Below are 23,206 nucleotides of genomic sequence, written 5' to 3'. Positions count from 1 at the left end.
GAACATACAAACAATTGATGCCACAGTAGGACGGCTCAGGTTTGGCTGAACCCTTTGGCCAGCCTCTCTCATGGAGAGGTCATTATTGACTACATGATCAATGACTGTTGCCCTAATTTCATTACAGTGCAATATCTTACACTTATGCCACGTCCCCTGACAGGGGCCCCTCTACCTCTACCACGACCTCTTCCTTGTCCTCATCCTAGTCCTTGCTGAGGTTGTTGGTGGCGGCCTCCTCGATCCATGCTTGGTATCAACTTCAATCTATTGACCTCTTTTAGAGGTTGAGAACTACTTGATTAGTTGTGCACAGAGAGTTCACACAGGTGCTGACGATATTTAGAATATAGAGAGCAGTTTCAGGCTGCTACTAAGTGTTTGCAATGTGTTGACATGGTTATTCAATTAAGTTTTGTGTCTTTCTCTCAGAAGTGTGTTAACTGTTTTGAAAAGTGTGTTAAAACTCAAAGAAATGTGTGTGAAAGCGATGAGAATTAGTTAACCCATTCGCCAGGGAAGACTCTTGCTGTGCAAAGAAGATGTGAGCATTAGATTAAGTTGACCCATGATTCGCTAAATGTGTGTAAGCAATCGAGAAAAACTGTAATATAGCTATATAATAATTATTACTGTGTGGGAATTAAGATACAACAAAATATATGATCCTAAAAAACACAATTAAGAACATGTCACATGCCATCCCTGGATATAAATCTACATTATGTGCAACACATTGACTTGTTGCACTGACTTCACAATTCTCATTTACACACTATATTTTACTGTCACACACATTACTACAAATGTCAGCTAAAACACCTCACCTTGTATGATGCTTCATTCCCCGGACCTTCTCTCGTTCCTGCACTGATGCTCTGAGAAACTCCCTCACGCACACATATATATATATATATATTGGCCTCTTTTCTAAGGCTGAAAGAGAATAAGGGTTAAGAAAAAGAAGAGGTAGGCTATAGGTGCAACATGAGAGCAAAGGCTGTATACTTACTACCACCTGATATGCTTGAAAGTAGCTGTCTTTTTTCTTAGGTTTTGTTTTGGGTGTCTCTTCTTCTTTTGCTGAAATGTCAATTTGATATGTAGTCAAATAATGCTGGAATATGGCACATGACACAGCCAGGGGTCAACAACATGACATCCTGGAACAAACAACTGCCAACATTCAGAAATGATGAACATCTTTTTAACATAAACATAGTAGTCACATTAATATGAATATTTCACAGACATTTAATGTGCTGGGATTGAAGGAAATGTTTATGAAACTGTTCATTTAATAATTGTTGTGTTCATACTTTCTTAACCCAGCTATAAAGTCAGCAGAGCTTTCAAGATACACTGTTGTGTTTATTTAGTAATCTCCTCATCTTTCCTTAACAGTGCAGATTCCTCATTCTCTCCTCTCCCTAGTTGTTAGGAAGACACCATTTATTGTGACAGACTAAAATGAATGTGCCGAACTTCACGGACACATATGAGCACACACACACTTGTGAAGAATTGCCAATTGCACACCGCATGTCAACCATTTACTTTAGCTGTAGTGTGTGTAGTGTGAGTGTGTGAGTGTGTGTGTGTGATCTCCACTGACCTTTGCCTGGAGTGAGAGAGAGAGACAAAAAATGGAGAGAGTGAATGAGAGAGATAGAAATAGAGAGGAAGTGTGTGAGACAGAGAGAGAGACAGATAGATAGAAAGAGAGAGGGAGTAAGAAACAGAGTAAGAGAGAGAGAGTGTGTGTGTATGTGTGTGTGTGTGTGTGTGTGTGTGTGTGTGTGTGTGTGTGTGTGTGTGTGTGTGTGTGTGTGTGTGTGTGTGTGTGTGAGAGAGATGTCTCAGGTGTATCGGATGTGTCTGCTGGCCCATATGTAAATGGGTTTTCCTCACGGATCTTTGCAGCACAACTTCCGGCCTGGATACATTAGAGCGATTGGTTTCACCAGTGACATCATCAGAATGAGTCATAACCTGGCCATACTGAAATGTGCATGGACGAGCACACACACACACACGCACACACACACACACACACACACACACACACACACACACACATATCTATATATATATATATATACAGTATATACTGTATATATACAATCAAACACACACACACACACAGACAACTCTGTGTCCTATTTCCTTTATATATTCATATAGTTTCCAATCATACCCTCTCTATGTCTTCCTTCTCTCTCAGTAAGGTTAATTTTTTCCACCCCTCCCCCCTCTCTCTCTCTCTCTCGCCCTCCCTCCATCCTTGCCCCAGCCCCCACTACACACACTCATTTCCTCTCTCTTTCTATTCTACCTCTTCCTCCTCTCATACCCCCGCCCATTCTCCATCTCCCCCTCTCTGACTCCCTCTCTCCTTCCCTCGGAGTCTGTGCTTGTGTGGGCTGTAGATTAGGCTAATTGCTGACATACTTGGCTCTCCTGCATTCATGAAAAGCTTAAAGGAAGGCATAGAGAGAGGGTGCCCTGTGAATGGAATAGCGATTTGCCTGTTAATTCTTGATTAACACATTCATCATAACAAGCTGAAGTCACTTGCCAAGAATGACATTTCAGCATGTCAAAAAAAAAAGAAAGGGAAAAAAAACGTAACGGCAATTTTTTTTTCCTGTTTTGTTTTTAACAAGTTCGTGGGCCCTCATTTCATACGGCAACGAGCACCGCAAATGGGCTTCGTGCATCAGCAACCACGCAATGAGAATAGACGGGGATACCTACACAAAGCAGGGTGCAATCAAGCATAAATTTGTTAAATAATTAGTGGATATGGCAATGTAGTCATCCTTTATCAGCCAGTCACAATGATTTGTACACACCTTATTAACGTTAACACGGAGCTCAGTAATAGTTCTTTAATAGAGCGAACAACAGGTTTCCGTTTGCAAACAGAGCATTTTACACCACCAGAGAAGAAGGTTTTTGTGCGGGAGGTCCGCCCAACATGAAACCAAGTTTCCCCGGAAAAAGGTGTTGCTTTGAAGGAGTTCAGTAATAGATGGTACTCCCTCATCTGTGCGAAGAAACAACCCAGCATTGCGCCGACCCATCCATGTTTGCGCTTAGAATTAGTTATTAAATTAGCTTTCGGTCATGCGCGGCGGACCTTGCGTGTTGCCTGACGTGTTGCCCATCAATGAAATTAGGGCCCCTTGAGTTACTTCAGTTGTAACATCTGTAGGTGAAACTCACTGCTTCCATCTGTTATCTTCCAGTTAAAGGTGCATTGTGTAGGATTTAGTAGCATCTAGTGGCGAGGTTGCAGACTGCAACCCAATAAATACCCTTCCTTCATCCCTCCCTTTTTAAGCATGTAGGATAACCTACGGTCACTGTCAGTTGCCATAAAAACCCAACCCAACCCTTTCTAGAGCCAGTGTTATGGTTTGTTCTGGGCTACTGTGGAAACATGGTGGACTCCGTGGAAGAGGACTGCTCCTTCTGTAGATATGAAGGCTCATTCTAAGCTAACGCAAACATTCATAACGACAGGTGATTATAAACGTATAAAAACATAATCATAAATACTATAATCCATTTTAGCTAATAGATTCTGCTAAAAACCCACACAATGCACCTTTAAATCAAAATCTCTGTAAATATTCAGGGCAAGAACAGTGATATTGGTGAAAAAGCATGGAAACCCTGACATGACAACAGCAATACAATTACTCCTGGTTTGGAGGGTCTCATATGGCTGGCCTTATAGACAGGAGCACACACACAACGACATCACACACGCGCACACACACACACACACACACGCACACGCACACGCACACGCACACGCACACGCACACGCACACACACACACACAGAGAGAGAAATCGCAAACTGACCAACTAAACACTTGATATTTTTTAACACTTCAGTCCAAATGAATGGGCACCACAGGTTGCATAAATGTAATCCAGAGCCCAGGGTGGATCAGGCCCCGAGTCTTTGTGATGACTGAACTAAAGGCCATTTATCGGCTGAGTGGACAGCCATCATTTCTGCATTATCATCTTAAGACCCAATACCCCCTGTTCTGTTCTGGGCAGCGCTAAGATTATTGGTTTAATACCTCAGTGGCTTTTGACACACATGCACATGCACACACACACGCACACACACACACACACACACACACACACACACACACACACACACACACACACAGACACGCACACACCTTACCTTCAACACACAGACACACACACACACACACACACACACACACACACAGACACACACACACAGACACACACACACACACACACACACACACACACACACACACACACACACACACACACACACACACATACACACAAGAAGACACACAACCCATGCACACACATACACACACACACACACACACACACACACACACACACACACGCACACACACATACACACAAGAAGACACACAACCCATGCACACACATACACACAAGAAGACACACAACCCATACACACACATACACACAAGAAGACACACAACCCATACACACACATACACACAAGAAGACACACAACCCATACACACACATACACACAAGAAGACACACAACCCATGCACACACATACACACAAGAAGACACACAACCCATACACACACATACACACAAGAAGACACACAACCCATACACACACATACACACAAGAAGACACACAACCCATACACACACATACACACAAGAAGACACACAACCCATACACACACATACACACAAGAAGACACACAACCCATACACACACATACACACAAGAAGACACACAACCCATGCACACACATACACACAAGAAGACACACAACCCATACACACACATACACACAAGAAGACACACAACCCATGCACACACATACACACAAGAAGACACACAACCCATACACACACATAAACACAAGAAGACACACAACCCATGCACACACATACACACAAGAAGACACACAACCCATGCACACACATACACACAAGAAGACACACAACCCATGCACACACATACACACAAGAAGACACACAAATTTCACTCAGACAAATGTGTGAAGAGAGACCACATCCATAAACACTCATAAGGGAAACAGCTCTGGGTGGTATCTGTGAGTCAGACTCTCTTCCACACACACACATACACACTCTCACACACACACACACACACACACACACACACACACACACACACACACACACACACACACACACACACACACACACACACACACACACACACACACACACACATACACACTCACACACACACACACACACACTCACACACACACACACACACACACACACACACACACACACACACACACACACACACACTCACACACACACACACACACACACACACACACACACACACACACACACACACACACAGGTAAAGGTCAGTGGGAACTGGACACTTCTCTTCTCATCTGGTCAGTTTTTCCTCTCTCTACCAGCTCTGCACAATTCCTGTCACCTCTCTCTCCTCCGCCCTTCACCTTCCCTCTCTCACCCCTTTTCTCTTCTTCTCCTCCCCTCCCGTCTACCTCTAAACCAAGCATTTCCTGTCTTCCCTTGCTTCTCATTTTTTCTCTTTCTTTATCTCTCCTCTGCTCTCCCTGCATAACTCTTTGCTCTCTCTCTTCTTCACTCTTCTCTCATTTCCCTTCACTCTCTCTTCTCTCATTTCCATTCACACTTTCTCTCTTTCCCTCTCTTCTCCACTCTTCTCTCATTTCCCTTCACACTCTCTCTCTCTCTTCTCCACTCTTCTCTCATTTCCGTTCTCTCTCTTTCTCTCTCTCTTCTTCTCCACCCTTCTCTCATTTCCCTTCATGTTCTCGCTTCATTCCTTTTACCATGTCTCCATCTTTCTGTCCACATCCTCTCTTCCTCTCTCCAGTACTTTCCTCTTCTTCACTTCCCATAATACACACATTCACACTCTCTCTCTCTCTATCACCCCCCTCTCTCTCTCTATCACTCTCTCTCTCTCTATCACTCCCTCTCTCTCTATCACCCCTCCTCTCTCTGTATCTCTATCTCTCTCTCTCTATCACTCCCTCTCTCTCTCTATCACTCCCTCTCTCTCTCTCTCTATCACCCCTTCTCTCTCTCTCTATCACTCCCCCCCCCTCTCTCTCTCTCTCTTCCACACCTCCTCTCTCATCTATGGTGGAGCGTCATTCCTGTGCGTTTACAAATCTTCCCTTCACTAATCAAATGACTCAACTATCACACACCCGACTGTTGACACTGTTGCAGTCACAGCTTGACCAAGGTGTGGAAACACACACATGCATATCAACACACACACACACATACACACACACACACAAACACACACACACACACACACACAACGCAGACCACCCAAACCATTTACCGAGAACCAATAGAGGAAATTAGCAGACCCACATCATGGATCCACTGTGCTGTGCCTAATGCATTTTGAATGCTCATTGATGCAGCTCAGGCCTTGTTGATATTACTGTAATGTAAATTCACTCCCTCCACCATACACACACACACACACACACACACACACACACACACACCCTCTCAATCTTTATCTGTTTTCCACAGGAAGATTAAAAAGCGGGCAGTGAGCTGTGAACGCTTCAAAGCTGAGGTTTTCGTAAATGTACGTATGTAAGCCTCCCTTTGTGGGCACACCTCGTGCTGCGGACCTAGCGGTGCAGTCGAGTGTGTGTGTGTGTGTGTGTGAGTGTCTTGTTGTTAGAGGTGTGAGCCTTTTCAACTGATGTCTCATTCTGGCCTGAGCCAAGCGGTCACTGCTGGACTGACCAATCACGGCACGGACTGCTTGATGATGAGTCTACTGGTGAATTCAAAGGTGTGAGTTTGCTGTCTGACGCCGAGCTGAGTGCCGACCTACACACACACACACACACACACACACACAAATGCCCACACATACGCACCCATACACACCTGCACACACATGCACACATACACACACATGCACACATACATACACGTACACACTCATACACACCTACACACACATGCACACGTACACACACACACAAAGAGCGACCGGAACCAAAGCAAGATGAAGCAAAATCTATGCCGTATTCAGGTGGCATTGAGATGCCGTCCTTCGCGGAGTCTCACAATCAATGCCAGAGATGATCTCACAAAGGTTCACCAGGGTCTCTCCGCCATGGCTGCTGGCCCTGTCCCGTCACCACGGCGACAAGGACGAGAGCATCATTCTTCCATTCCGCTGCCTTTTCCCCTTGTCTGTTTTTTATGTATGAAAAACTCTCCTCTCATTGTTTGAAATGTCTCGCATGGCTGGCCTTCAAACAGGAATAGAACCACGCACCAACCAATAACACACACAGGTACAACACACACACACACACACACACACACACACACACACACACACACAACAGATACACACAGACCGCACACGTGTCAGGGTTTATGATATCATGGTAGGTCATGATTTATCAGTTCAACTATTCCACTGCTGCAACAACCCTAAAAACACACACTCTCTCACACACACCCTCTCTCTCTCTGTCACACACACACATATCAAAACAATCAAAGACACAGCACTCCCAAATACAATATGCTGATACATATGCATATCACAACCAGACAGACACACTCTACACTCACGAAGGGACACACACACAAAGAAATCAGATGGGAGCGTGGTGACGAAGAGAAGACAATGTGAGCAGACTGAGCCGTAAGGGGTCATGTTGAGGTCTCTTTTATTTGCTGGGAGATGGCAGGAGAGCCACAGGTCCAGGGGCCACACACACAGCCTCTCTCTCGCTCTTTATTTCGCTGTCTCTCTCTCCCTCTCTTGCTCTCCATCTCTCTCTTTCCCTTCCTGACACCCTCTCTTACAATCTAACAATACAATCTTCCGAGCACATGCTCTCTCTCTCTCACACACACACACACACACACGCACACACACAAACTAACACACACACGCACACGTACTCTCACACCCACACAAACATAATAAAAACTTCCTGAACACACACACGGGGGCTGTTCTCTGAGATATCTCGCTAATGTTAAACCTTTGGTCAGGGCAACAACAATAAAACAATTTCCCCTGCCAGCTGTTCCCGCTTTATCTGCCACATCTTTTAGCACAGCTCCCACATCTCTCAGGGCGCACAGTGCCGACAGGCACATCCACGGCCACCCGTGAATATAAAACCTTGGTGTAGACTCTGAGCCCATCTGCCTGAGGGTGGATGACTTGAGGGGGTGGGGGTGGGGTGGTGTTGTGAGGTCAATATGAGGGCAAACCTGTGGGTAGGTTCTGCTATCGACTATTATCACCTCGGGCAGATCACCCATTATAATGTAGACCTTGTGTTTGTATGGAATAGGGTGCTAATGCAGTGTTCAAAAGAGACTGCAGACAAAAACCGATCCAAGGGCAACAAGTAGAGGAAACTGTTTAGCTTCTTTTTGATATTAAGTCTGGTATGGTGCCACCATTGCTGCTGTCAAGGTCTAGCTATCACACAGCAAAACTGAAATGAACTCAATCATTTAATACAATTGCCATGTTGCCATGTTGCCAAAAATGTTCGCATTTCTGAGGGTATCTCCTTGCATTTATTTGAAATGTTAGGACTGTGAAACAAGATTTGCAACAGAGATACTTGGAAAATGAACATTTTCTCTTCACTCTGAATTATACCATAAGTGTTGGTCTCAAGGCATATTTTTTGTCTAACGTTTTAACTTCACACAGAGGAACTCCTTGGAGGTCCAGCAACCAGCGAATGAAGGGCACACTGTAGAACACGTTAGCTCAGCTAAGCTAAATCCGTTGCCAGTCATTCTCGTACTACAGACCCCTCTTTCCCGAAGGGTTTTATATGAAAACAAATTTGAACCAATGAGAAATCCTTGACAAATCTTGAGCCTCTTTTTCAGTGAACCTGTGCTTCCCTGTACACTAGACCTATCTAACAGATGTAATGCTATGTAACTTTGCTGATGATAGACAGCACAATGTATAATACGCCTGTGTACTACATGCAAGGAATGTAATGCCTGGGCAAGACTAACCATATGCGTGTGTGTGTTTCTGTGTGAAAACAGCTGATGATTTTGAAGCACTTTTTAAGCATTTTAAACTTTTGAGGAAATATAGCAAGAAGGTACCTGACTATCTAAGCAGCTTAGAGTGCCCACTAGAGAGTAAATGTCCTCTATTGTCTTTCTCTCCCTCTCTCTCTCCCTCTGTTTCTCCCTCTCTCTCTCTCCCTCTCTCTCTCCCTCTGTGTCTCCCTCTCTCTCTCTCCCTCTGTTTCTCCCTCTCTTTCTCTCCCTCTGTGTCTCCCTCTCTCTCTCCCTCTGTTTCTCCCTCTCTCTCCTCTCTCTCGTCTCTTCTGTAGACGGAGCATGTAGTGGAGCCCTTGGTGTGAAATGTAAAGACCTCTGACAGCTTCCCCTCGGGCCTTCACCACACTGCACACACACACACACACACACACACACACACACACACACCACACACACACACACACACACACACACACACACTCTCTCCTCTCTCTCTTTCACTCTCCTTCTCACTCTCTCTCTCTCTGTCTTTAATTCTCCTCTTCTGACTTTTCCCATCTTTCATTCTCCTTCACACACCCTCTCCTTCTCTCATGCTCTCTCCTTCAATATCTCCTCCCTATCTCTCTTTCTCTCTCCCTCTCTCTCTCTTTCATTCTCCTTCAATCTCACCTCTCTGTCTCTCCTTCTCTCTCACTATCTCTCTTGCTCTTTCATTCTCATTTTTTCTCTCTCTTTCTCTCTCTCTCCCTCTCAGGACCAGATGAGAAGCTCCTGGTCTCCCTGTGGGATAATGAGCTTGTTAGACGGGACTTCTTTTGGAGACGTGTGTGTGTGTGTGTTCCCTGTTGTCCACGTCATCCCCACTCTTTCAGGCCAGGCACAGTCACAGACACCCTCTCTCTCTGAGGGGGGGGGGGGGGTGCAACAGGCAGCCTCTTCTCTTGTGCCAGCCTATTAACATGGCCATGTCCATCCCTGGCATCGGCCACGGACTACCATCACAAACTATTACACACTTTTTATTCCCCGACAGTCTAATGTGATTCACACTCACACACTGTGCTCAAGAGGGTAAAATGGCAGAGATGTGTCAGCCATTAGGGCTCCCTGGGTGGCCTGGTAATGAATTGGTATAATAAAGTTGAACATTAAGCAACTCATTGCTCTGGATGTAAGAGGCCCCCTGATGACGGAGCTCATAGGTAGCAATGTAAAGCTATTTTGTGTTCCAAGAGCTGTTGCCATTGGCGGAGTCACACACTGATGTTTCCCCCAGCTAATGTGATTTTCCAGACAGGTCCATGTGAAATATTCCCTGCAAGAGTTCCTCAGCAATTGAGACAAGACACTAGTGACAATTCATGTGTATATATAATTATACACAAATAATGTAAATGGACCGCATTTATATAGCGCTTTTCTACTCATAGAGCGCTCAAAGCGCATCACATGTTAATGCCTCAGACATCTACCCATTCACGCACCGATGGCAGAGGCTACTGTCTAAGGTCTAACCTGCACATCGGGAGAGGTTGGGGAGTTCAGTGTCTTGCTCAAGGACACTTCGAGCCTTGGTGAGGAGGACTCGGGAATCAAACTAGCAACCTTACGATTGCTAAGCGACACCTCTTCCTCCTGGTGATATATAAATACACACACAATTACTGCGTTAATACATCCTGTGACTACATTCCTCATCCAAATATACACACACATAAACATATAAACAATGCTTAGATGAGCGATGGCTCAATCCAGCTCAGTAGTTTGCGGTTAGCAGCAACATTAATGTAAAATACATAGAACACCAATAAAGCAAAGATTTAATGTTATGCTAGCAACCATATTGTAAAAGAAACAAAACACCTATGATACATGACTATGGACATTCAAAGCTGAATATATTATATTATATATATACTGTCAATATATTTATTCAAATTGGGTAAGGAGTTGATTGATTCTTAAATGACAAATGATCACTTGGTATCTTTTACTGTGGCTAAGTGTCCTGCACTAGCTTAAGTGTCAGACTGTGATGTGGGATCTGAAAGTTTAGCCCACAGTGCAAGGGACTGAGTTCAGCAGTGGCCAGCCAGCACAGAGCACAGAGCCCAAGAAGAACACAAGCCTCCTCTCCTCTCTCCCCTCTCCTTCTCTCCTCCTCCACTTCTCCCTCCTCCTCTCCTCCTTTCTCCTCTCCTCTCTCTTGCTCTCCTATCCTCTCCCCTCTACCTCTTTTCTCTCCTTCCCTCCCCTCCTCTCCTCTCCTCTCCTCTCCTGTCAGCTCACTGATCTTCAGACTCTCAGCCCTCAGACCTCCTGCTGATGCTGGATTTCCCCAACACTCACTTCTCACCCTTGGCCTTCACACACACACACACACACACACACACACACACACACACACACAGAGAGAGAGAGAGAGAGAGAGAGAGAGAGGGAGAGACAGACAGACAACACTCAAAAATAAACAAATAGTCACACACACACACATGCATGTGAACAGATACACAACACACAGTGAGTGACTAGATGGCTCTTTCACACACATACAGATGCGGCACAAAGACCAAGACACACACATACACACACGCACACACACACACACACACACACAGTGTCTCCCGAGGACAGCTCAGGCAGCCGTTGCCACGACACTGCTCTCTGCCTCTGGAGATGACACACTGCTGTTCTGCCGGAGGATGTGTGTTTGTGCCTGTGTGTGTCTGTGCATGTGTGTGTGTGTGTGTGTGTGTGTGTGTGTGTGTGTGTGTGTGTGTGTGTGTGTGTGTGTGTGTGTGTCCGTGTGTGTGAGTGTGAGTGTATGTGTGTGTGTGTGCCTGTGGTAAGGGAATTGTGTGTTTGCGCTGATTGACGTCACTCACACGCCCACTCATTTCTATCTCTTGATGCAGAGGAAAGAATAGATACCCCCACCTGTGCGGAGCATGGCTCGCACACGCGCACACACACACACACACACACACACACACACACACACACACAAACACACACACACACACACACACACACACACACACACACAAACACACTGCCTCCAGCCCTACTCTTCCTAAAATAGACTGGGGGAAACAGTGCAACAAATAAACATGGGCCGAAGTCACACACATAGACACCTACACACGTGTGCACGTACACAAACGGACATACACAAGCTCTCACTCTCTCTCACACACACTTACGCACACAGTGTAGACTCAAGGGTACCAAGGACTTTGCACTCCTTCAGTTGTTTATAGTCATTCACAGTGTGTTTGGTTTGTTCTTTTCATGTTTTCATGAAGCTCTCCCTCTGTACTGTCCCTCCATTACACAAATACACACTCTGACACACGTTACGTACACACACACATTTAAGCGACACGCCTTACATACACAGAAACAGTGTTTTGTGTCTGTGTCTTTCTTAAGCATGCACACACACGTGTGTGTGTGTGTGTGTGTGTGTGTTTGTGTGTGTGTGTGTGTGTGTGTGTTTGTGTGTGTGTTTGAGCTTCTGAAGAGTGTGACCACAGGCCTCACACCTCCTATGTCATGGCACGGCACGTGGCGGGAGTGGCAACGGGCGTTCGTCACCGCGACGATAAGGGAGCGCGGGGCAGCTGTTTGGTGACAACACCGGCAATAAACCTCCACCCTGTCTCCTCCACCCCCCATCCTGCCCCTCCCATACCGCTCCAACATCCCCCCCCCCCCCACACCTCCTCTAAAGGTCACTCTCATTCTTTACAGCCTTCCGCACCTGAGACAACGCATAAAAAACTATTTATCACGGAACCGGACATGGAGGGGAAATGCCACGTCGGTGCTAAGAACCGAGGAGCCGAGGTGAGAGAGTGCACACGGGGTCCTGTTAAATAACCGCGTGAACGCGTGCGTCCTTCGTTACGGGGGTGGAACACCGCACATGCAGAGCTCGAGAGGCCTCCAGGTCTGGCTCCTGAGGTGGTGAAGAGAACAGAGGCATGATGTAAGATCTAGAGAATGGAGAGTCTGGGTTGAAAGTGGAGTATTCAAGGCCATTACTATGTTTTTCTGGTGCGAGTTGAGGTTTGCTGCAGGGATGAGATAGAGTGAGAGAAGTGTTCAGGTCACTCTGAGGAGGTTAAGTGCAGTGCTTTCTGGCTGGCCTTCCTTTAACAGAGAGCCAGACAGAACTGATGAAGATGCTCATTGGTTCTGATGCTGGTTGTGCACGTGAGGCACAAAACCCTAAAATAGTTTGCCGCTTTTCACATTGGCCTTGGCTCCTCAATGTGATTAGCTGAATCAGTATTCAGGCTATTGGCTTTGATGTTACGCTTCCGCTTAGTCTCTCTTCAGTCAGTGCGCTGACCTTCATGGTGGGCCATGATTTATCAGTTCAACTATTCCACCTGCTTCTACACCCCTAAACACACACACACACACACACACACACACACAGACACAGACACAGACACAGACACAGACACAGACACACACACACACACACACACAAAGACACAACACTCCCAAATACAGTATGCAGATGCATATCCACAACCACACACACACACACACACACAGGGCAGAGAAATACACACAGTGGAACACACACACATGCACATGAAGAAAACAGATACTCTGTGTTGTCTACAAGAGCACATGGACCCACAATCAATGGGTAAGCTTCTTAACATAGCCTGCAGGAACATGTATGAATATACCCAATTACACCAGATATAAAACAAGACTGTCCACTCACCACCAAGCCATCTGGGCCAGCCATTCAAAATCAACACACACACACACACACAAACACACAGGCATGCGCGCACACACATCCACTCATTCAAACACTGAGTCACTCAGAGAAAACATCAAACCTGTTCTGAGAGCATTTCAAACCTGAAGGAAATCTGAAGAATATATTTTGCCTGTGTGAAACTGTAAATGCAACCCCCCCCCTCCTCTATCTATTCAAGACTGGGCGTAAATAAGAGTAATGGCCTTGAGCATCATCAAAGCTTCAGAAGTATAAGAGGATGATTAATAGACCTGTGCATCATCAATCAAGGAGGCCACCTGGAATAAGACCTGATGAGCCGATCACTGAGAACTGGATCGATTAGCAGTTTACCAGGCCCAGATCAAAGGCTGCTGATTAGAAAGCCTGAGGCAATGTGTATAGGTAAGAGGTCCTCTCTCTGCATGTGGCACCTTTTTACACTATGTTCTCTCTTTCCTGTCTCTCTCTTTCTTGATTTGTTATTTCTTTAATCATTGCCTCCATCTTTCATTCAGTGACTTACATTCAATCTTTATATCCATCTTTCTCTCTTTCCTCTATACTTCTGTCCATCTTTCTTTCTGTCTGTCTTCTTTTCTCTCTCTCTGTCTCTCTGTCTCTCTGTCTTTCTTTCCTTCCTTCTTTATATTTGGATGAAGAGATTTATTTTCATCTTGTCTTGGAGCGAGTGGCTGTCCGTTTGCTCTCGCGCTTGGAGTGTCTGATGATTCATCGTGGCAGCGCTCCGGTCGTGGCCTCTGCCGCAACTCTAGAGGTGAATTAGCGTCAGAGACAAACGGACACGAAACCAAATGAACGACAAATTAATCAGAGAGTGTCAAAACAAGTGTGCTAAATATGAGATCGTCTGTGACGCACTGCATTTTAAAGACCTCATAACCTCACGCCTTTCGGACAAGACACCGGATTAGCCAGGTTTCGCAGGGTTCCTGGTTTTGCTGTGTTCAAGTCATGCAGGGGACATCCTGCACAGCATGTGTTCTCAACTATATCTGTACCACCTGATTCAACTCAATTGTATTGTCACCTAGTTAAATTACCTTAGTCCAGTCAATTAACAGGAGAGATTTCTAAGGAATTTTAGCTATCCCGATGAGCAAGTCAGGTGCAGGGGAGCTTCAAATAAATAACAGACCAGTATATGAGACTGTATGAATAGATGGGTGATCAGTCATAACGGTTTGTTTGCTTGTTTTCTAAATTTATTAAAAAATATATACATATTTGTTCTTTCTCATACAAGCATCGAAAACCCTGAAACAAAACTTTGAAGAATTCTACAGGGTCCAGCTTTGATCACTCTAGCCCTTTAAGGGGTACAATCACACATGTATTTAGAGTGTTGCTAACTTGAGGTTCCATTTGAAGATGTTATAATGAACCCTACAAACCATTTTAAATGGCTGTTGATGGAGTTTCTAAACTGCATGGTGTAATTCTGGAATGACTTGCAAAAAAACCTCCTCACAAACACCCACCCCACACACACACACAAACACAAAAACTGGGACGGGAAGGGGGCATGCTGTGTATGTTGACATTAGTTGTATTGGTCATTCCTTTATCTGCTGTTAGAGGGAATTGTTGGAAGGTTCTATATTACCCTATGAAGTTCAAATCCAAGGTTGCTTTACCAGCATGACTTTACACACAATGGCCAAACAGTAGAATGATAATTTATAGGACCTATACCTGAAAACTAATGATGATAAACACAAAGGCAACTTCAACTTTAACACTATAGAGAAAAGAGGAAAATATGAAATAATATGTAATACATAACACACAAATGGAATATCACATCTCATTGTCTCTCAGTGGCAGGCTGCATTATAAGGCCTGCTGGGCAGCAAGAGGTGCATCCTGCCCTTCTCACAGTTCCAGGAACCTATTTTTAGAAAGATCTGATCACTATCGTTTAATGTATAAGAATTTGTAGGATATGTGTGAGATTTTTTCAAATATCGAGCTCTGTTTTTTTTCTATCAAGAAGCCTTTCACTTTTTGAGTCTATTCTTTTCCCCACTGAATGCAATAATTAACCAACCGTTATTTAACAACTTCACAATTGAACCTCACAATTCACTGTAATACTGTTTTGAAAGAATTGAGCTAACCTTGTACAAGTATATTAGGTGCTTCCACCTAATGTTACCTGCTTATATTTCTCCCTGGCCTCTGCATCCTCGTGTCTGAGTCCCGTATTCATCAATGGCAATTTGTTAAAATGATAAACAACGTTGGGCTATCTTCCTGACAGAGCTGTCTACTTGGAGATGTTTTGACAGCTCGAACTTGAACGCACCAAGAGGGCCTGACATCACTCAAATTTCAGACTCTAGTAGGCCATCAGATTCTCCTGGGCATTACCAGACAGTTGCCCACACGTCACTTAATTTGTTTACGTCTTGTGTTAGCAAGAGACATGCAAAAGGAGAGGAATAGCAGTAGAGAGGAGAACTCGTCATTATGACAACACTGCACCCAGTTATCTAGCTAGCGACCTTATGGGCGAGCATCTTCGCCTTTTGGGTGTTACAGAAGCGGTCTGGACAAAGACATTCCAGGCCTGTGTACACAATTATTGTGTTCCCACTACGTTGTTTCTCATTCATGAAAGTTTCAGGCAAGCTCGTAAAGCTGAGACTGAACTTCCAGAAAAACAGACATTCTGTTTGAGGGAAGCTCGCTAGCATCCCTCCATTTCATAACGAGGAAAAGCAAAAAGGGTACCTACACTGTTCCCTTTTTATCGTCTGTACACGTTCTGATAAAGCCCTGGGATTGGACCAAAAACTTAAATAAGCCAACAAGACCCATTTTTCAGTGTAAACCTAGTTAACCTTTAGCTAGTCTGAATAAAATTGCCTATTGGACTTCGAGCTTACCATGGGATTTTCACTTTAAAACTTACCTGTCGTCATTCATCCATACACTTTTCTTTTATTACTTTACCTGTCTTCTCCTTTCCCCCTTTCTTTCTCTATTGTGTGCGTCCCTGACAGATTTCTTTCCATCTTCACTTGAGCTATCTTGACGAGTAAATACTCACTTTTTTACAATGACATTGAGTCAACTCTCAGCATTGCTAGTCATTGGAGCCGGCCCGGTGCGCAACCGTGACCAGTGATGGGCCTGTCTGTTGGTTACTGACACATTCTTGTTCGTATACTATATCGTAAATATAGCCTATGACAATTTGTAAAGAATGACAAAGAAGTCTCCTGTTAAAATGTAGCTCGTAGGCCATATATTTTCTAGCCCATCATTGTTTTGGCGCCTCCTTCGTGTGGCGCCCATATGTCCTGCATATGTCGCATACCCTCTTTTTGCGTTCTTAACTGTCAGAACACTGCTTGTATTATCTGCTTACCTGATGAGGTTCTAATTCTGGGTTTTTTAATGAGGAGAAAGAGAGAAGCGGAAGGGGTGGTGTTGGTACACGTGTGCAGATGGTGACTGTTTTCTCATAAGACAGTGACATTTAAAAAGTCAATTTAACAGTGACAGGAATCATCATGAAACGTCAGTTTCTTTATCTTGAAGCCTTGTAGAACAAAACACGGAGTTGAAGGCTATTTAAAATGACTTGCCATGAGTCCCAGATTACTGAAAATGTTGCCAATGTGTCTCTCTTGTGACAAATTAGTTCAAACTCTGGTATGCACTTAAAGCAGCAATAAGGAGTTCTGTTCCAAATACTAGCAAGCCATCAACCTAAAAGGTGCAAAACCCTTGCAAACACCACTAACAGCCCAGTTGACACTGATAGAAGCTTGCCAACACACTAACTGGTGTCTTTTGGCAGTATAGCTGGCAATGTCATGCTGTGAAAGCTTTTCTTCCATTTTTGCAGGGTGTTCCAGCCCGGAACACAGAACTACATAGGGCATATCCTGGATGGCTAGTGGGAAAGACACAGGTGTTTATCTGTCTTTCACATGACCATATGCTATCGAAATGAATTTGAGGATGATACCAAAACTCTGCCTAAAAAACCATACCTCAAAAAGTGTCAAATTGTTGCATAGTGTTACTTTAAAATAAATATTCGATCCCAGAAGGGCCAACAGCATTAGTTTGTTCATAAGCCAAATTCTACCTCTGTCAGAATTTGTAAGGGCATTTTCAATGTGTTAGTGGGTCTACATCTAATTATTACTTTATACTTTAAAAGTCCAAATAATCGGCCGAATCTCTTCATCACTAACAGCACACCAATATATTCGCCTGTGAGCTGGTAGGCCTACTTTCTCTTCGGCTAAAACCTAGATTGTGTTCGCAGGGCTGGCAGTGTTTGATTGGACAATAGTGCCCTCTACTGGTTATGCCAATTTCATGTAGCATAATGCCTCACTGTAAACCTCAGGCTGCGTTCAAAATATATCTAACGTGAAACTGGATAACATTCTGAAAACTCTCAATCATGTAGCCTACGATTTTATTCCTGTTCTTGTGGTCAGAAATTCAGGCGATCTTACACAAATGCAAAACGAGTAACACATTATGGGCCTGTACAGCAGAAATCCACACATTTTTAAAACGATAACCTCTCTGGCCCACACGTTAACAGTTAGCTCTTCCCAACACCCCAAAATGATTACAGCTGGGAAATATTCCATATATGTATGCAACTGAAATCTGGCAGTTGTTAGGGAAACCTCCACCATTCGTGAGTCACGCCCGCCCGCTTGCAATCACTGGGAACGCGAAGGTAAGAGCAAAAGTGATTCACTCATTTCACGGCGGGGACAAGTGAGTCACGCAGTCCAGCAATGCTAAGAGATAACAGTCAATCACCAAGCAACCTTCTTCCTCTTCAATTACTGTTCTACACGTAAACACAGTCCTACACGTAGGTCCCTGCGCTCTGACAAAGACAGAAGGCATATCTATCTATCTATCGTCTGTGTGTGATGGGGGCATGTCATGCTACGTCTTCCTTAAATTGTTTCTCAAATTCTATCCAACACAAACCCATTACACTGGAGAAGCTGCTGCCAGATCCAGCAAAGCAGTTTTCTTTAAAATATGCATGAGGCAAACAACTCCATCGACACGGCATACAGCATTGCATAACAATTCGCTTGTTGGACGCTTGATTGTCTGTCTGGCAGCACAAATACATTTCACCTGGACTTGGAAATGTTGGTTGTTTTAACATGGGCTGTCTAATTTGTCAGAATAGTTATATCCTCAACACTCTTACAGTTAGACGGAAGTGGACTTCGCTTGATTCCAGTGCCATTAACCTCGCTTTTAATCAATCCCGATTTATTCCCTTGCCTTTTCCGCCATGCAGAACACTCAGTATTGGTGGGGCGCGCGAGTAAGAGAACACGAGAGACGTTGCATTAATCTACAAGCAGCTCGTTAGCCTTCTGCACTTCCTCATTGAGCATCTTCTCAATTTCGTTGAGAAAACGCTGTTCCAAACGCAGATGACTTCTCTTACTTTGCTTTTAAAGCTGCCGGATGAGAAGCTCTGGAGTACATTACACATGCGATGGCTCATTGCCCCGACTGTCTGCCTGTTGGGCTTATAAATAACCTCTAAATATCAATATTTGGGCAACGGAGACACTGGCGCTGGATACTGGATGCTGGCAGGCCCATTGACACTTGTCTTGACTGACAGGAGGATGAGTCAGAGATGGTACCACAGGAAGCCTCCACGCCATCCATATTTCATACGGATTCTTAAAATAAACGCTGAGAAACGCTGAATGCAAGACAAAATGAATTGCAGGCTTAAGAACTGCGAGGACAGAACTGCAAACGCATGTGTAGGCATTTGAGCATTACACACACACACACACAAACACCTGACATGATCACGTTCTCAGGGGAAAGATTGTCTCCCGCTTTGAGGCAATTAGCAGCGGCATCGCGAAAGCATTGATTAGCCTAAACAGTGAAACCCTCCCCGCTCTTTGTTTTCTGTCTGCGCTCAGATCTCTCTGGGCTCTCCTGGGACGGAGCTTTGCCTTCTCTGATACTTTCCTGGAAGCGCTTCGCGCATGGCATCGGCACGAATTCTCTCATCTCAGAAGAGGCAAGCAGGGCGTACCGTAGCTCCTCGTCGAGGCAGGCTAAATCTCTACTAGCGGACTAAGACGAAATGTTGAATTGCAACCTGACTAGAAATACTTTTAATGTTAATGTGTTGATCCCAATGTAATCTGAATAAAATCACAAACACACTGACTGCTGTACTGAGATAGTGGTTATTCGTCGTGTGTGTGTGTGTGTGTCTGTGCGGATGAGAGGAGTCCTTTAGGTTAGCTCAGCTACAGTCTTCAGGCCTTTGATGTCCACACACACACACACACACACACACACACACAGAGAGAGACACATAAACACACATACACACACACACACACACACACACACACACACACACACACAGACAGACGGACACAATTAGTGAGAGCAAAAGAGGGAGAGTCTCCTGCTTTATATTGTAGAATAATGTTGAGGAGCATGTCTGTGGCCGTAATATACACGTATCCAGTCTATGATCTGGAAGTGGGTCATGCTGCTTATGCTCCAATTGCTTAATGGCGTTTTTGTGTGTGTGCGTGTGTGTGTGTGTGTATGATTCTGAGGGGAAATTATGCCCATCAGGACCTACTGGGGATGCCCACTCCCCTTATAAACATTATGCTCACCCAAACTGAGAGCTATCCACACACACAGACATTTATATCCACACACCCTTGCCCACTTCCCATTTGCCTGCATACACCATGGCACTGTGCAGGGAGGGCTTTCACTTGCCAATTCAAATCAAATCGACTGACATAGCCCTGCTGTTCTGCAAAATGTCAGCATGACCTCCCTATCCATTTACTTGTTTATGATCTAGTGGAATAGTTTTATAAGCCATCTCTTCCTGCTGACTGAATTTAAATAAATAATAGAAAGGAGGGGTCTGTGTGTGTGTGTGTGTGTGTGTGTGTGTGCTGCCTGCGGCAATGGTGGAGGTCCCAGCCATGGCCTTTGGCCGGGTCTGAAGGCAGATGGTTCTCCTGCTGCGTCACCATTACTGCCTCGCCATAAAACATCTGAGATTAATCAGAGGCCCAGGTCAGCCCAACACACACACACACACACACACACACACACACACACACACACACACACACACACACACACACACACACACACACACACACACACACACACACACACACACACACACACACGCCTTTCCAAACCATGTCCAATCAATTGAATTTACCACAGGGGGACTCAAGGTGTAGAAACTCAAAGATGATCAAGAGAAATGGGAGGCACCTGAGCTAAATTTCAAGTGTCATAGCAAAGGGTCTGAATATTTATATCAGTGTAATATTTCAGTGATTTAAAAAAAATCTAAATGTTAAAATCCTGTTTAAGCTGTGTCATATTGAGTGTAGACTGATAAGGGGGAAAAATGAACTTAAACGATTTTGGCATAATGCTGCAACATAACATGTTGATGTTGATAGCAGGAAGGAGGCTATCTGGGGGGAAGGGGTTCAGATGCTAATGGCTCAGGTCTTAGTGAGTACACATCCAGGGGTATGGGTCACAGAATCAGATGATACTAAATAATGCGAGTCCATGTCTTTTACAACAGTAGAATAGCAATATTCGGTTCCATCCCATTGGTGTGGTGGCTCAGATGGGAGTGAGATTGAGAGAGTGTAACAGTGGCCTGTAAGTATAGGGCTGTACAGTGAGTACACCTCACTCCCTGGCGCCCGAGGCAACAGAAAACCCACGGGTTGGAGCCCGCTTGCCAGCACCCACCTGCCATGCCTGCGGGTGAAGGTTTGAATTCAGTGTCGTGACTGACAATGCAGGCTACAGTTTTATCCAGGTTCCTCCCCATTTCTCCCTTACACACCACCACACCCTTAACCTAAGAAATAGTCTACCCCATACAAGGGTAGGGCACTGATCCTATCAAATCTTTGTGCCTGCTGGACGCATTTGCTAAAGTAGAGAGATCTAGCTGCGATAGCCAGCTCTGTTCTAATTTGGAGGGCAAAAGAATTGCAGTGAGCCATTTGCAGCTTGAGTGAGCGGTTAGGTCCGTAGGCCACAGCCTCTTAATCAGCTGTTCGTTCCACCTTCCCGTGGTCAGCAGAAGTGTCTCTTGGGTCAATCAGTGGCTGTAGGAGGTTAATGGAGTGCAATGAAAACCTGTGGACCCACCAGAGCAGGGACCGGAGTACTGCCAGGGCCTTATCTAAATGAATTCACTTAGCAGTCCAGAGTCACGGTGGATTGATCCATTCACAACCCTAGAGGCCATGCTCTTCAGAGTCTAGATGATAATGACTATGACCTTCACAAGAGGGGAAATATTAGCAAAGTGGGAGATAGCTGGTGCATTTGCTATTTCATTGTGTTGAGGGACAGAGAGAGACAAACAGAGAAAGAGAGAATGGAAAGGTAGAAAAAGAAAGAGTGCAGAGAGAGAGAATGGAAAGATAGAAAAAAAAATAGTTTATAGGACAAGCTCAGCAGCGTGAGCGAGGGACGCACGAGACAGGAGAGAGGGATGAGGTCATGTGTTTGCACAGACAAGGTCAGCCTTCAGCTCTTCCCAATGACACACACACATACACCCACACACACAGAGTGGGTCGGATGGCCAGCGAGCGTTTGAGACACTAGCCTCAACACCGTGGCCTTTGTCCTGTCCATCAGCCCTCTCTGGCACGCCATGTCTTCCCATCTGCCATGGCGCACCACCACATCGCACATACACAATCCCAACAAACACACACACACACATCAAATCCAACTCCTCACCCTAACGCGGTCGCCCCCCCCATCCACACACACACCACATCACCCCCTCCACACACACACACACACACCATCCCCACTCTCCCCCCCCCACCCTCCTCAGTAATGCCCAGCCTCTGCAGACGTATGTCATCATCACTATGTGCTAGTTCTACACGGGGTCGGTGCCAGCAGGGGTGAGAGCCCTTCTGGGTAACACCTCTTGGGGAGGCTGGCCATGGAGCACGGCCCGAACGAGCCAAGGCCTCTGTGTAACAATGTCCTGTCAGTTATATTATTTGTTACTATTTGACTTTGAAGACGTGAATAGAGAATAGAGTTCGCCAAAACTACTGTATTGTGTAGACATACAGTCCGCAACTAGGCACCTGGGGCCAAATTTGAGGAATTCCCTGCCAGGCCATATCGGAGCGATAGAGCTTCTAGACGCTTTTAAGAAGCATTTTTGTACATACAGGTTTACCACTTTGTAATTTATGGTTTTTTTTTTCATACCTGGGGG

Source organism: Clupea harengus, chromosome 20 (genome assembly GCF_900700415.2).
Source record: "Clupea harengus chromosome 20, Ch_v2.0.2, whole genome shotgun sequence".
Classification (NCBI taxonomy): Eukaryota; Metazoa; Chordata; class Actinopteri; order Clupeiformes; family Clupeidae; genus Clupea; species Clupea harengus.
The sequence above is the reverse complement of the archived record's forward strand: the minus strand, read 5'-3'. Positions refer to the sequence as shown.